This window comes from Cricetulus griseus, assembly GCF_003668045.3.
Source record: "Cricetulus griseus strain 17A/GY chromosome 1 unlocalized genomic scaffold, alternate assembly CriGri-PICRH-1.0 chr1_0, whole genome shotgun sequence".
NCBI classification, from domain to species: domain Eukaryota; kingdom Metazoa; phylum Chordata; class Mammalia; order Rodentia; family Cricetidae; genus Cricetulus; species Cricetulus griseus.
In genome coordinates, this window is record NW_023276806.1 from 39,118,924 (window position 1) to 39,133,911 (window position 14,988).

At 37.0% G+C, this 14,988-nt stretch overlaps 1 protein-coding gene across 1 annotated transcript in view; it reads right to left on the reverse strand.

Moving 5' to 3' along the window:
• Positions 1–14,988, reverse strand: part of Dpyd (dihydropyrimidine dehydrogenase) — an 830,055-nt gene that overhangs the window by 168,223 nt on the left and 646,844 nt on the right. The window lies entirely within an intron of this gene.

Consider the following 14,988-nt stretch of genomic DNA (forward strand, 5'->3'; position numbering starts at 1 on the left):
AAAACTTAAAATGGATCAAATACCTACATGTGAGACAGGAAATTTCCTTGGATACAAGCATATACAGTGATTATTTTAGATAAACTCCCCAAAGCAATAAACTATAGTAGAAAATAAATAAATGATATTATCTTAAAGTAAGAAGCTTCTACATAAGGGAGATAACCAAGAAAATGCAGACACAACCTATAAAATGTAAATTATTTTTTCTAAACCATTCCTTTGACAGAGTATATATGAAACCTGACCACAGATATAATCCAATGGAAATGACAATTACACATCTGTACATAGACAAAACACACATATCCAAAACCATATAAGACCAGGAGGTGGAGCCCACAATTTAATCCTAGCACTCAGGAGGCAGAGGCAGGTGGATCTCTGTGAGTTCTGTGAGTGTGATATCAGCCTGATCTACAGAGCTAGTTCCAGGACTGCCAGGTTGGTTACACAGAGAAACCCTGTCTTGAAGCCCACCCCACCCCCCAAAAAAGAAGAAAAACCATATAAAGTCAAATTCATGAAACAAATTCATAAAAGTTAAAACAACATGTTCAGTTTGCTTAGACACCAGTAGATGCAAATGAGACACAGTGAAATACTGTCTCACTGCAGTTAGCATGGCTACTATCAAAGGCAAAATACAACTGATACTGACAAGTGTGCATGTGAGAGAGAACATTAGTATCGGCAATGTGAATCAGCATAGCCACTCTGGAGGATTATATGGAGGGTTCTGAGAAAACGAAGACTAGTTCTGTTGTTTGAAGTAGCTCTCCAACTTCTGGGTCTGTAGCCTCAAAAATGTGTCTTATCGTGGTTATAGTCACAGTACTCACAGTAGCTAAGACACTGAGTCAATATTTAGGTCCCTCATTGGATGAATGGGAAAAGACATGGGAGTGGTACACAACGGAATGCTATTCTCCCATTAAAAGAATAGTATTCTACTATTTGCAGAAAAATGAAAGAAAACAGATGCTATGGTTTTAAGTAAAACAGGTTGATCCAGAATGATAAATACATTTCATTGTCTCTCATGGACACCCACATACACAAACTCACACACATACACACACACACACACACACACACACACACACACACACACACACACACAGAGAGAGAGAGAGAGAGAGAGAGAGAGAGAGAGAGAGGGGGGGGATCTACGAATCTGTGACAATGTTAAGTCTCACTCTAGAGCTGGTGAATCTGCCCAATGAGAAATCAAAGACAATATTGGGTGAAAAAAATATTTCTCTCCCTTGCCTAAGATTATAGTTATTCCAGCTGTGTATATGACAGTCTGTGTGGCTGAGCATTGTAATATATGTAAGCCACTGTCTGAGCCAGTGTTCTCTTGCTGTGAAGAGACTAGATGATCATGGCAACTCTTACAAAGGAAAGCATTAAATGGGACTTGGTTACAGTTTCAGAGGTTTAGTCCATTGTCATTTCGGGAAGCAAGGGAGCATGCAGACAGACATGGTGCTGGAGAAGTAGCTGAGGTCCACAGGCATCAGGGAGAGAGAGACACTTGGCCTGGCTTGATTCTGAAACTTCAAAGCCCCCTCTCCAGTCACACAACTCCTCTAACTAGGCCATACCAACTTCATGACCATACCTCTTAATCCCTCTCAAGTAATGCCACTTCCTGATGACCAAGCATTCCAATAGATGAGCCTATGGGGACCATTCTTACTCAAACCATCACAGCCACACTACATTGAAATACAAAAATACAAACATAAATAAGAAATTGTGAAAGAATACATCACATTGCCTACTTAGATCCATTTGATAATTTTAGGTGGTCATAATATTTCAAAGACTTCATCCTGTGATACACAAAAGAATCTTTATGTGCATAAATGACAAAGGTGAATAGGACTATAGATGCTCATTTGACGTTCATTAATATCTAAATTTATTGTATCTGTTGTTTTTGTCTATAGAAGCCAGACTAATACAAATGCTAACTGCCCTGTGCACAAACAAAGAAACTCTCCCTCTGCAGCACTGCTAGAGAAAGACCAAATACAGAGTACATCAGAGAGGAACATCTGTGTTGACTCTATGATCCTTAAGGAGCAAGTCTTACGATGTGTTAGGCCCATTTATTGTTTCAATTTCAATGACTTTTTCTTAGAAGTAATGATGTTTGAAAAGGCACACATAATTATATCTCAGCATGTATACACTAGGGTCATCCTGAGCAGTTCACACACCAGCCTTGCTGGGTACATACACCACTGACTGATTAGGAATGTGGATTCATGGAATACAAAGCTGATGAAATCTAAAGGCAGATACTTCTGAACTAGCACATCATGATAAATAGTACTGTATGCAGAAAAGCACAGTGGCAACCAGCCACAAAAGCCATGGGGCCCTCTGCAGACTGGTAAACCAAGTGGAGACCCAGAGCCAAAACTGACATTGAATGATCATCTATATTATGAATATATAATAATATTTTCTGTTTTTAAGTTTTATATTCAAAGTGATAAGTCAGCATATCTGTATTTCTACGAAACAAGAGAGTAAACACTCTAGGGTGTTATTCCTATTAAGACCTCATAGATTCATCTTCCCAATTCAATCTTTAAAGACTATTTGGCTTGCAGCTTTGTTAAGTGTGCCATGTATTTGTGATGGAATAGTATTGCTTTCTATCACTTTTACAACCCATTATGTTTTTTGATGAAATTTCTATCTCTTGTCAAAATGAGGTCATTACTTTGTTGACTGGCATCTAGGTCTAGGCAGGTTGGCATGCATGCAACCCAGGCGGACTCAACTCACTGCCAAATGCATTTAGCTAACTTATGCTTGCATAAGCTTTTTATTGGGCCCAATTTGGTGGAAAGGGGATATGTCATCATAGGGAATGCCCATATCTAAGCAAAATGTGATGCATATGTTTCTTTTCATTCATGGAAGCTCTTTTGCTTTTTAGTTCTGCCTTAGGTACTTCATCACTTGGATGCCTAAATTTCATAGCCTAATTCCAAATATCACTTGACCATTTAGATTTGGGCCTTGGGCATGGCAGATGTTCTGAGTATGGCTACAACATGGTTTTCCTGCCTCACAGGGAGACATTTTAGTACACTTTGCCAAAATTGCTATATGTTGTTTTTTGTTGTTGTTGTTGTTCCCCATAGAATTCTCTGTAATTGAGAAATGTTGACTGAAATCAGATTGTGACACAATTCTTCAGAGCTTTTCAAAAATACCTGAAAATCTGTAAATAGGGCCAACAATTGGAATGTGTGTCTTTTTGGGAACACTGTTGTTTATTTCCAAGGACGCAATAAGAAGGAAAGTGGAAGTAATGGCATACTCACAGGTGGGATGTGGCAACAGATACACTGGCTTGCATTATAGATTATTTATAAACTGCAGAGTATAATCAGAGGCCTTGAAGTATTCATATTCATTAAGTACTCAAGCTTATAGGGGAGCTCTGGAAATCTGATGTTGCCAGAGAATTTTAAAGTTTCAAGGGGCGAAGGACAGTATTTCTAACATCTAGCAGGGGCAGAATGTCAGAGGCATGAGTGTGGTTCCCACCACCAGCTAGGAACTATAGACTGTAGGCAAACAATATGCTAATTTCTGTTATTCACAATGGCACATTTATGGAGAGTCTAATGCTATAATCAATGATTACAAGCTCACACAAAAAGCACTGGAATAACTCTACATGTTGTGTTCAGAAGTAAAATAATTTACAATTTGAAATCAATAGCATTTATAGACATTGGAAAATGCCACTTGGGAAAAAGAATGTTTGTATTCTTCTGAAGCACTTTTTACTTCTCAGATCTTTGTTATTCCTTTAAAAATCTCCTGAAGGCAAAAAACCAACATCTCTCCAGAGTAAGACTTGTTAGGGAGCTGCTTCACAGACAGGTAAATACATGATCAGGATGTGTGCAATCTAGTGTTCATCTAAACTTTCCACTTTAATGCATTCTAAACTTTCCACTTTAATGCATTCTTCTCTTACTTTCCCTTTTCTATGTACTCCTTCCTTCTAGCCTGTAATGCTTTTATTTGTAACTCTCCCCCTCACTCTTTTAAGTATTTAAAAAAATAGGCTTTGGTAAAAAAAAACACTTTCCACTACAAGGTATTGGTTTGATACAATTTTAAAACACAATATCCCTTGTAATCAAAAGTAATAGAAACTGGGTGGAAGTTACATAAGAATGCTCTTGCTCCTTTTCAGCTTTGCTAAAAATGTAAAAACCATCCTAAACAATAAATTACTTTAAAAAAATATCGCTTACAATTGGATTCTCATTGCTCACATAAAAATATCCAGGAGTCTATATTATTTGGCAAAAACAAAGGCACAGACTTATAAAAAGTAGGAGGCTTTTCTTGAAATCTAACTTCATTACTATTCTTATTCATTGCAATTTCCTGCTGAGATGTAGCCACAATCCTATCTATTGTTTACCAAATGTTTCAATATGCATAAAGTGTTTTCCTGGGGGTTTTATTTATTCTATCTTTAGTCTCAAAAAAGACAGAAGAGCTTTTTATTTGCAACAAAATAACATATTTTATCATTTAAACAATTGACAAACAGTCTCACATTCCATCGAAACTGTTGACTTTTGAGCTCTATTGCTTGATTCAATAAATTTAATTTATTGATGCAAATGTCCAAAATAATCCTATAAACAGGTTGTTATTTGCCCTAAACACAAAAGAAAAAATTTTGTATTTTTCAGAAAGTGCTGTTTTTGTTATGAAAGCATGGAGCTGTCAATTCTAGTCTTTGCTGACATTTGTTTTAAGAGTCTGAAGGGTATTTAGCCAATTGTCCACTAATGGAATGATGTCCAATCACCTTATGCACCACAAATTACCTATCAACTGAAAAGAAAAGAAAGAAAATTTAATTTCAGGTTACTCCAGAAACTATGGCAACCAAGCTATTTGGCAGTCAAAGGGTGTAAACTCCAGATTAGATAGATGGATATATTTACATATTCACTTTTATATTAAACAGAGTGGATGACACATCCCTGTATAAAACCTATTATTTAAACACTTCAAGTGAAAAGTGTTAAAATAAATGGCTCATGACTTATGAAGTGTTAAAATAAACGTTTATTTCAACACTATTCATGTCATAAGCCATTTATTTCAACACTTTCTACTTAGAAGACTCACCCAGACAAGAGACTATCTCGTTCACTAAGAAGATGTCAAGAGGCTAAGGTGTGGAGGACGAGACTGGAGATTTTATATCCGAGCTTTGGGTTAGGGACACTCCAATCAGGAGACAGGATGGAGGTCTCCTATTAACACCTTAGGAAACTGTGAATATGTGGTAAACTTCTCATCAGCACCACATACATTGGCTGCATTGCCAATATCACATTTATCTCAGCTAGTTCGGAGACTCCAGGGCAAGACTGAGCATCGAGTTAGGAATGTAATGTACTGTTTTAGATATTTTTACAACATGACATATGTTCCATTTCATGTCTCCACTTATTAGAGGAACATAATAGAACCCAAAGTCTTCAAGGAGAATCAAGTCAGGGATTCATAAACACAATAAGGGCACATGTTCTTACATTGCTTCCCATTGCCAGACTCCTCTCTGTGCTGTGCAAATATGCAATCGTTCTCACAGCACCATAGAAATTATTTTTATTCCTCTCCTCTATTTCAAATGGAACAATCAAGCCTAGAGTGACCAAGTTGACCAAGGGACACTGATGCTTGCACCAGGATTTGACCCCCTTACATCTGCCCCAGCATCTACATCTCATTCCTGGGCAGGGCTGCTGCCTTACAGCCACAGACGGTACAACCCTTCTATCTCAAACTCTAGAAATCATGAGGCTTGAAAAACTCAATTCTTCTTTTAATTTCCCAGCATGGCAGATAAATGATATTAAAAGTTATCATTCATGAACAACCTCTAGATAAAAAGAATTAAAGCTACTTCAAAAATGAGTGGTAACTGGTGATGTGAATATTTATTTATCACTTGATTGCGAATCCTAAATTTTTCCAGTTTTGTTCATTTTATGACCAATTTTTCTTACAAAATATCGAACATCTAGAGAGTATGTGGTTGTAATTGAATTATTTTCATTCTAGAATGCTTCTTATGAGTCCCCCCAATCTAATAAAATGCTTCTATTTAAAGCAAATCATGTTCAAAAGCAATTTTTATAGCTATTATTGGTAAGAGCTTTTCTTGCTCCTCTAGATCTAGATTTGTATTGCTGGTATAGATGTTACTTTTTATCCTCTGATTTAAATCACCCTCTCCTTTCCCTCCCATTCCCCACCCTGTGAGTACCCTTTGTTATCACTTAATGACAATGACAAGAGCTGCAATGTTAGAAACATCAGTTAAACACGCACCTAACTATGCTATGCAGTCTATACTGGGCTGTGAGAAGAGCAGAGAATTAGATCACAGAGTAGAATTGGAGATGAGGTTTCAAGGTAAAGGAACAAAACAAGAACTCCTGAGAATGGTGACTGCAGACTATGAAATGGTTTGAAACAAGTGAAATACAAAAATGATTGTTTCAAAACTATGACTTTCTGCCCATGCTAAAACTCAGTGAGGGTTTCATGTGTTTGTTGTTATTCTCACCCTTCCCCCACAGCTCTGAAAATGAAGCTAGCTAGACTGAAACTGAAAGAAGGTGTGGACAATAGCTAATACTGATAGGTATGTGTACATCTGGTTACATATATAGGAAGTTATCTTTTGCCGCTGTCATTCTTGGCAGATAAAAAAACTAGCATCATTTTTTTATAGTTGAATGACATACAATTCAATGGAAGGGCCTCACAGGAGGGAAAACACATTTTTACCCTTTTACTTTCTTCAGCAGTGATTAGTTCTGGAAATGTAAGGTATCATCACCTCACAAAAAGTGCTGTATGTTGCACACTGCTCCTCTGAAGCTGGCGACACCTAATAACCATGCTTTGTTCCTCAACAGCAAGAATGACAGTTGCTTCTAGAACAGTAATGATAGAAACAGCTAATGCGTACTGTAGGCATCAAACTGTCGCATGACATATGTGAAGACTTCTTGCTATGAAAGAACACTCTGATATACAAATGGTTTGATAGCTAGCCACAGCAGTTTCCAAATATTGAGTTTTTAATATTTATGCATATTTTATGAAGGAAACATATATGGAAGTTGTTCATTGATAACATAAAAAGCTAGATACAGGAGTATATAAAAATTACAAAGAACGCAATATCGTTAGATGTGGCAACACCCACAACTTAGTTGAACAGTACCTACACTAGAATCATTATTAAAGTACAAGTTGAGAACATTTATATTTATTGCAAACATATAGACTAGAATGCTATTTGGTGGCATATAAAATGAAATTAATATATTTAAGCAGTATGTGGAACTACAATATAGATATATTTTATCATGGTACCAAAAATGTTGATTTTAATTCTCCAGAGCATAGCTTTAGCTTCTATTGAAATGCAATAGCATGTTTCTGTAGAGAAAATCTGCAGATTGAACATAATATCGAATGTGGCATATCTAAATCTCATATGGGCAGAGTCAACAGCTTGAGATGCAACTTTACAGTATGTTGGCATCATGATTACACTTTTTGTCTACATTTATCTATTGGAATCATACCTATTCAAAATTATTTAGAAATGCCATTGCACACATATCATCCAATTAAGTGCCAAACAACAGTTGCTAATAGAGATGGCGATAAGACAATCTTATTTGAGAAATGGATGAAAAGAAGAATGTGTATATAAAGGGCCAATTTGTGTCTCTCTCCTAACTTGCCAAGAAGAAAAATTAGAAGAGAAATTGTGCCAAAAAGCTATTTTATTTAAAGAAAATAACTGGAGAGAGTAGCTCCAGAAGCATTTCTGATGACAGCAAAGGGTGTGAATCTCCTTCGAAGATAAAAGCTTGTTCTTAGAATTGAGAACTGGGGCCAAGCCAGGCATTTGACATCCAGTACCTAATTTATCCCTCACAGTGGCTCTGTGAATGTGATTTTTGTTATTATCTTCAATTCATAGTAAAGATCCAGGTCATCGGCTGGTAAGCATGTTTCTGACATTTAAACTCAGTAATTTCTTTCCATCATTCATGCAATCGCTGCCCAATAATGCCCACAATAGTGAACAACTGCAGTTTCTTCTGGGGATAACATCTGCATTAACAACTTTTTGTCATTTCTTTTTCTATTTTTACTGCTTGACCTTTTTTTCCTTTGTTTTCTTCTGATCTTTTAAGAGAAGAACTAAGTATCTCAACTTCTAGAGCTAATTACTCCATTATCTTCAACCATCATGGTCCTTTTTGTTTTGTTTTAAAAGAAGCAAGGATGTTGTGTTTGACTACTGTTTTATATGAACTATTAGGGGAAGCAGAAAACTCAGCATGTTGACCGCAGGTCTGTTTACTGGAAGGAAAATAAGGGTCAGATTACAGAACCCTGGGCATGGTCAGACAAGTTTCTGAGCCCTTGGGTCTCCATTTCCTCTCACATGAGATGAGGCCAAGGGAAACGTCTATCTCAAAGGGTTAAAGGAGAACAGCACTGAAAATGCTCTGCAGAGCATCAGAAGCCCCAAATGAATGTTAGATTATGCCACCAGCTGCATCCTCCTCATTCCCAAGAATTAATAAAATCCATTTTGAAATTCCCAAACCACTGAAAAATCACTACATTTTTCTTACAGACTTTGAGAGAAATTAAATTTTAGCTTTAAAGATGCTATTGCTCTTAGGAGGTGGGTCATTTGAATGTTTAGAGTCATAATGAAAAATAAATTAATCATTTATGATTCATATTTTATCTTAACTTTTGATGGAATCCTCCAAAGAATGAGCAATTTGGATCCATTTGCTCCCCTTAGAAGATTTATACAGGATACCCTCATTCTTTCTTCTTTCTCTTTAGAGATATGGAAATTATACGACATTTTCTGATAGAGAAGATAATGCCTGATTTAGCCACTTTCCTTCTAGATCCATGCTGAGAGAGAAAACAATTTGTGTTTTACTTCATTTATAATTTTCACTGTGAACATGAGGACTGATATATCCTCAAACCAAATTAATCCCCAGCCATAGCATTTAAGATACACTGCAAAGCACTAATTCAAGTGTACAGTATCAGTGGCAAAGCCAAAGAAAATGGGGTAAGATAAGAGTTCTCAGTCTTGGGTAATAGTGTCAGTGCAAGACTTGAGCTCTGCTAATTCAACAATCTTAATCTTGATTGGCAAAGCATGCTTGTCAATATTTAGCTCCCTGGGGGCATGTCAGGGGCCTTCGTAGGACTATCTTAAATACGAAATACTATAGCAGGATTTGTGATCTTTTTCCTAATACTCAGATTAGAAAACAGATTTTTGTTCCCTTTTAGCTTTTTATGCCAGAAACGTGTCTTCCATACTCCTATGGTAACAAGAAGGAGAGAAATTGCATAGGAGAATTATCGATGCCATTATTAGGGTTTTTGAAACCTAGATAAAATTCTGTCACATGAAATCACTTTAAGGCTTTTATCTGAGGTTTGAAATACAATTTCCCCACTATGATTACAATACAAAGAAAAGCTCAAGGAGAATGTTAATCTGAATTCAGAAACAAGTATAATACAGATGAGATGGTGGGTAATGATTCCTACAAACCTAAAAACAAATAGTTTGCAATTTGAAGACTCTTATGCCACAGTGATGTTGAGTGGGTTCCAAGCTTTTAGAGCTGTTATTTTTTGTTGTTTAAAGTGTTGAGTCATTAAAGCGATTGCATTTAAGAAAATACAGTGAAGATCAATCTTATGCTAAAGCCTGACTCCCTCTTTGGTGACTTACAACAAAACATGAAATGAACAGAGGGAGAGAGAGAGAGAGAGAGAGAGAGAGAGAGAGAGAGAGAGAGAGAGAGAGAGTGTGTTGTTCTGTTGTACACTTGCCTTTGACACATGACACTTCTGGCACAACAGATATAGACAGAAAATCTATATTTTCATTTCCTAAGCCTGATAAAAATAATCTATAAAATTGATTAAGATGAGGCTTTATTATGATAAATAAAAACAAGACATGTTAAACGTATCTCAGATGATTGAAAAGTTACCTCCATGATTTGGAGATCAAATTGTTACGTATGTTATGGCTTTCTGATGTAGCTGCAAATGACATTGATGAGATCCGTGACTATTTGATTCAAGCTAACATCCAAAAGTGAAAGCAGAGCCAAGCGCTTTAATTGAAATCTATCGGGTTGCAGCAGCAGGAAGAATCAGATCATGTTCTGGCTTCTTTTGCTTAGTTTTGATGGGCAATCCTAAGTTTTCTGTTTTGGTTTGTTTAAAATATAATGACAACATTTTGCCCTTCACTCTCCTCTCTCAGCACCCCTCTCTACCCTCTCCCATACCTCCCAATAATCAAATTCATGGCCTCTTTTTCTATGATTGTTGTTGCATACACACATATTACTTACACATAAGTGCACAGTTATATAAATATGACCTGCTCAGTTTATTTAGTGTTGCTTGTACATACATGATTTCAGGGATGACAATTTGGCATTGTATGACTAATAAGGTGCTTTGTGCCCTATGAATTACATTTTCTACCTCTTAGCACGTCTTTCTTTCTTTCTTTCTTTCTTTCTTTCTTTCTTTCTTTCTTTCTTTCTTTCTTGCCTGTAGTTCTTTGTTGAGGGGTGAGGCCCATGAGATTTTCCCCCCATGTTAGCATATCTATTTGTATTGTCTTTGTTCTGGACTTGGTGGACAGCCATATTGTAGCTCTCATCTCTTATCAAAGAAGCTTCTCTTTGCACCAGAGAGCACCATAGTAAAAAACACAACTGGTTAAAATATAGAGGACAATTTATCCTTGATTCCCATCCCTGATTGATATGGCTACAACAGAATTCCTTTACTAAAGACTCCTAGGACATTATAGAAGAAGATGCAAAAGAATTGCAAGATACAGAGAAGGGAAAAATCAGCTGTGAGATTGTCTATTAGAAATGTTAATGCTAGTTGTTAATACTAATTCAAGCACATGGATTTTTTCTTTTTGGTTGTAATGAAGATTAAACCTGGGGCCTCATAAATGTTGTACTAGTCCTCTGTCATTGAGCTATGTCACTATCTATCTTAATATTGTTATCTTCTTCATATTTTTAATTTAGAATCAGGATTCACTAAGCAACACAAGTTGTACTTGAAATCACTCTAAAGTCTCGGATGGGCTCGTGCATCAGATCATCCTGCCTCAGCATCCTGAATGGATGGGATTATAGGCACGAAACATCAAGTCCAGATGGATTTTAACACTTCAACAGCAAATTTCTTTTCTCAAAGTTTATGTCTTTTGAGTTAGTAACAATAATGATTTGTTGAAACAATGCCAGTCCTTCATATGCACATTACTAAGGGAGGGCAATTGTGTAGAAAAGTTCTTTAGTTCCATCTGGAACATCCGGCAGTGACAAATACTTCCATCAAAGCACATGACTTAAACTTCCTCAAATGCTAAGCGTCTTTCGTTACTCCATAATAGATGAGAAATGGCACTCAGGTGGTCAAGTGTGTATAATCCAATACTTCACACCAAATTTACTTTAAACCAAAACTTAAACCTGAGTCTGATCATAGCAACCCTGTTTTGATCGAGGTAAAAATAAACTAGAAATGAACTTCTGATGATGTCTGTTTTTTTAATGTTTTTATTTTCAGTAAAGTCTAGTTATGGGAAAGATAAAGCATAATGCTTCTCACTTATATTTTGACTTATCTTAAAAAATGTCAATTATCCATCAAGAAATAAAAATGGAGAGATCATGATTTTTAAAGATAATTTCTCCTCAGGTGTTCCCAAGTATTGGGTGCTGGGAATTCTAATTGGAAATTACATGACATTACTCTTGTTCTTTCCGTCACACTTTAGCATCCCTGGTATTGATTTGCTGTTTCTTAAATTCCTGAACTCATGGCAGTGTCCTTTGCATGACTCTGCCCTCTAATAGGTATTCTAAGTATCCACAAAACTGAATGACGGTCACTTATCATCCCATGTATTGCTGCCCAAATGTCATGTCTGCAGCATCTGTAGTGGCCTGCCCTTGGGGCTCTGACAGGATATATCCTCAGCTGCAGCCACTAAGAGCACCAATTTATTCCCTTTTAAAAGAGCCAGGTCTGAGAGAAAGAGAGAGAGAGGAGGGGAGGAACAGGGAGGGAGGGAGAGAAGAACATCTTCTGGCCTCCACATTGTTACAATGGCACAGAAGGACAAACAGACTCACATGCACACGCCATGATAATAAATGAAAGAAAAGACATGCCCTGAAAACATGGCTGTGGAGCTTTAGTATCTTGAGGGAGGTAAGATGGCAATTAGCTGGGATCAATGTATTCCTTCATACATGGTAAGAATTAATCATGACAATCTGCTCACCTCCCATCTCTGTCTGTCTGTCTCTCTCTGTGTCTCTGTCTCTCTCTCTCTCTCTCTCTCTCTTTCTCTCTCTCTCTCTCTCTCCCTCTCTCTCCTTCCATGCCTGTCTCTCTGTCTCCCCCAACCATCTACTTTCTTTTCTATTCTGCTGCTCTTGTCTCCAGAGGCTGATCTCCCCCTCTTTCCCTTTTCCCCATTCCCTCCCACCCCCAAAGAAAAACCCTCCACATGAGCTCTGTTGCATGTCATCTTTCTCTCTCATGCCACTTTTAAAATTACAACATATGGCACCTACATCAAGCCCTGATGTAGATACCCTTTCTTTTTTCTCCCAAAATTCTAACACTTGGGTTAGCTGTTTTCACAGCTGTTGGACTAGCTGAGATTATCCTGCTTACTGCCCTTGTCAACTGTTCTCTGCTTCCTGTTCTACTCATTGATTTAAGTTCAATCAAGAACAGTACTGAACATGTGGCTCATTCATAAATATGATTAATGGAAGGATCAGTGAATGAGAATCATTTCAGCATCCAGATTTAATATGTCTGACTGTGTTTGTCTTGTTGCTGTGACAAAACACCTAATCACGGAAATATAGGGATGGAAGGATTGATTTTCCAGATGGCTCCAGTGTGCTATTCAGTATGGTGGGGAAGGCACAGTGACAGGAGCTTGAAGCTGTGGATCAATTGTATCCATAGTGAGGAAGCTGAGGATAAATTCTCTTGCTCAGCCAGTTTTCTCCTTGACCCCAACCCATGGAGTGGTGATGCTCACATTTAGAGTGATCCTTTCCATCTCTACTAACCTGATCTAGATAACCCCTCACAGGCATGCCCAGGAGGTTAGTCACTCTGGTGAGTCTAGGTCTTGTCAAGTTGATGACTATTAACAATCAAACCTACCAGTATTGTTTTAAGGATAATATTTTCCATTTCGGCCCTACTTTTGGGAATTTGATTGTGGCAGAATTTATATCATGATGAGTAAAACCATTTTCTATTAAATGACACACTGTTTTATAAATACTGGTCCTGAGAAAAGCACAATCTCCATCTTCTCAATGAACTTTCAAACACATATTTTTCTTTATTTATTCTTGATCTACAAACACCTGTAATATTGAACATGCAGCTACTCATAAGGCTGATTATTTTAGTATTATAATGCACTCATATAATCAATTCCCCATTCCACACAGAATTTTATAAATGAAACATCCCAGGCCAGAGGCTTTCTACAATATTTTTACTAAGGAAAAATATAAGGAAATGTGAAAGTTACTGGTAAAGTCATATGACTTTAGACAATATATTCAAATTTAAAGTTCTTATAAATTATCAGATACTTTTAGATGAGCATGTAGACTTAGCTGGAAAATTTTAAAACATTGTTTTCATAAGAATTTGTTCATTTTGTCTTCAGTAAGACAATGGAGAGATGCAATGGATTGAAATCTATGTGGTTGGTCCTTCTGTGATCAGAGGGTATTAATGAATTATCTGGGCAGCAGCATGTCTGTACCTTAGCATAGTAAGAGAGATACTAGCTGGAGAATGAGAAACAGTGCTGTGTGCTCACCCTGTTCAGATGCTGTGTAAAACAGCCCAAATCTTAGCCTAAGTACTGATTAGAAAAGGAGAATATGGGACAGAAGAAACTTTCTCCTTTACACTTTGAGTTGAGTCAAGCCTTACTGGTTGGTGTTTTGGGAAAGATCTCTGTTCCATATCTTTCTTCCATTTTGTTGAGGCAAAGGATGATGAGGGCATGATTTTGGTGAGCAGTGACATAGTCCAGCCAGTAAAGGTACTTGCTGCTTGTGACCTGAATTTGAACCTTGTAAATCACATAGGGTAGAAGGAAAGAGCTGATTTCCTCAAACTTGACTTCTGATCTCCATATTGTGGCACATACCCCATCCACCCACACATAAATAGAATTGACAGAAAAGGGAAATATTGTGATTTGTTCACATCAGTAACATTTAAATAAAATGATTTCATGTCTGATAATGTTGAGGAAGCAGAGATTGAGATCAACTTCAATTGGCTCACGGGGGTGCTGTTCTTGTTCTCATTACTGTACATATTAAGCTATACAGAGAAGATTTATCTATAGAAAAGAGTATTGCTTAATTTAAAAAAAAATCAGAAAAATCCTTTTCTTCTAATCTTTCTGAAGTTAATGTTTTTCGACACCTTTCTCTTCTCCAAATCTTGGTCTAAGCACAAACAGGACAAGTTTAGGGGACTAAAGGAGAAGAGAACGTGAAGCTGAGAGGAGTCATGGTGTGATATGGAGACACTTCATCAGGCTTCCTGTCACCTTTGTTTGCTAAATACAGGGTCTATGTTATCTATTAATGGGACTCTAAATTGGGGGGGGGTTGTGCAAAAATCATAGCAAACAGAGGTCTGGATTCTGTGGGGAACATCATCATTAGTCTCTGGGATAATTTAAATGTTTGCTTTCTACAAATTTCCTGTGAAAGC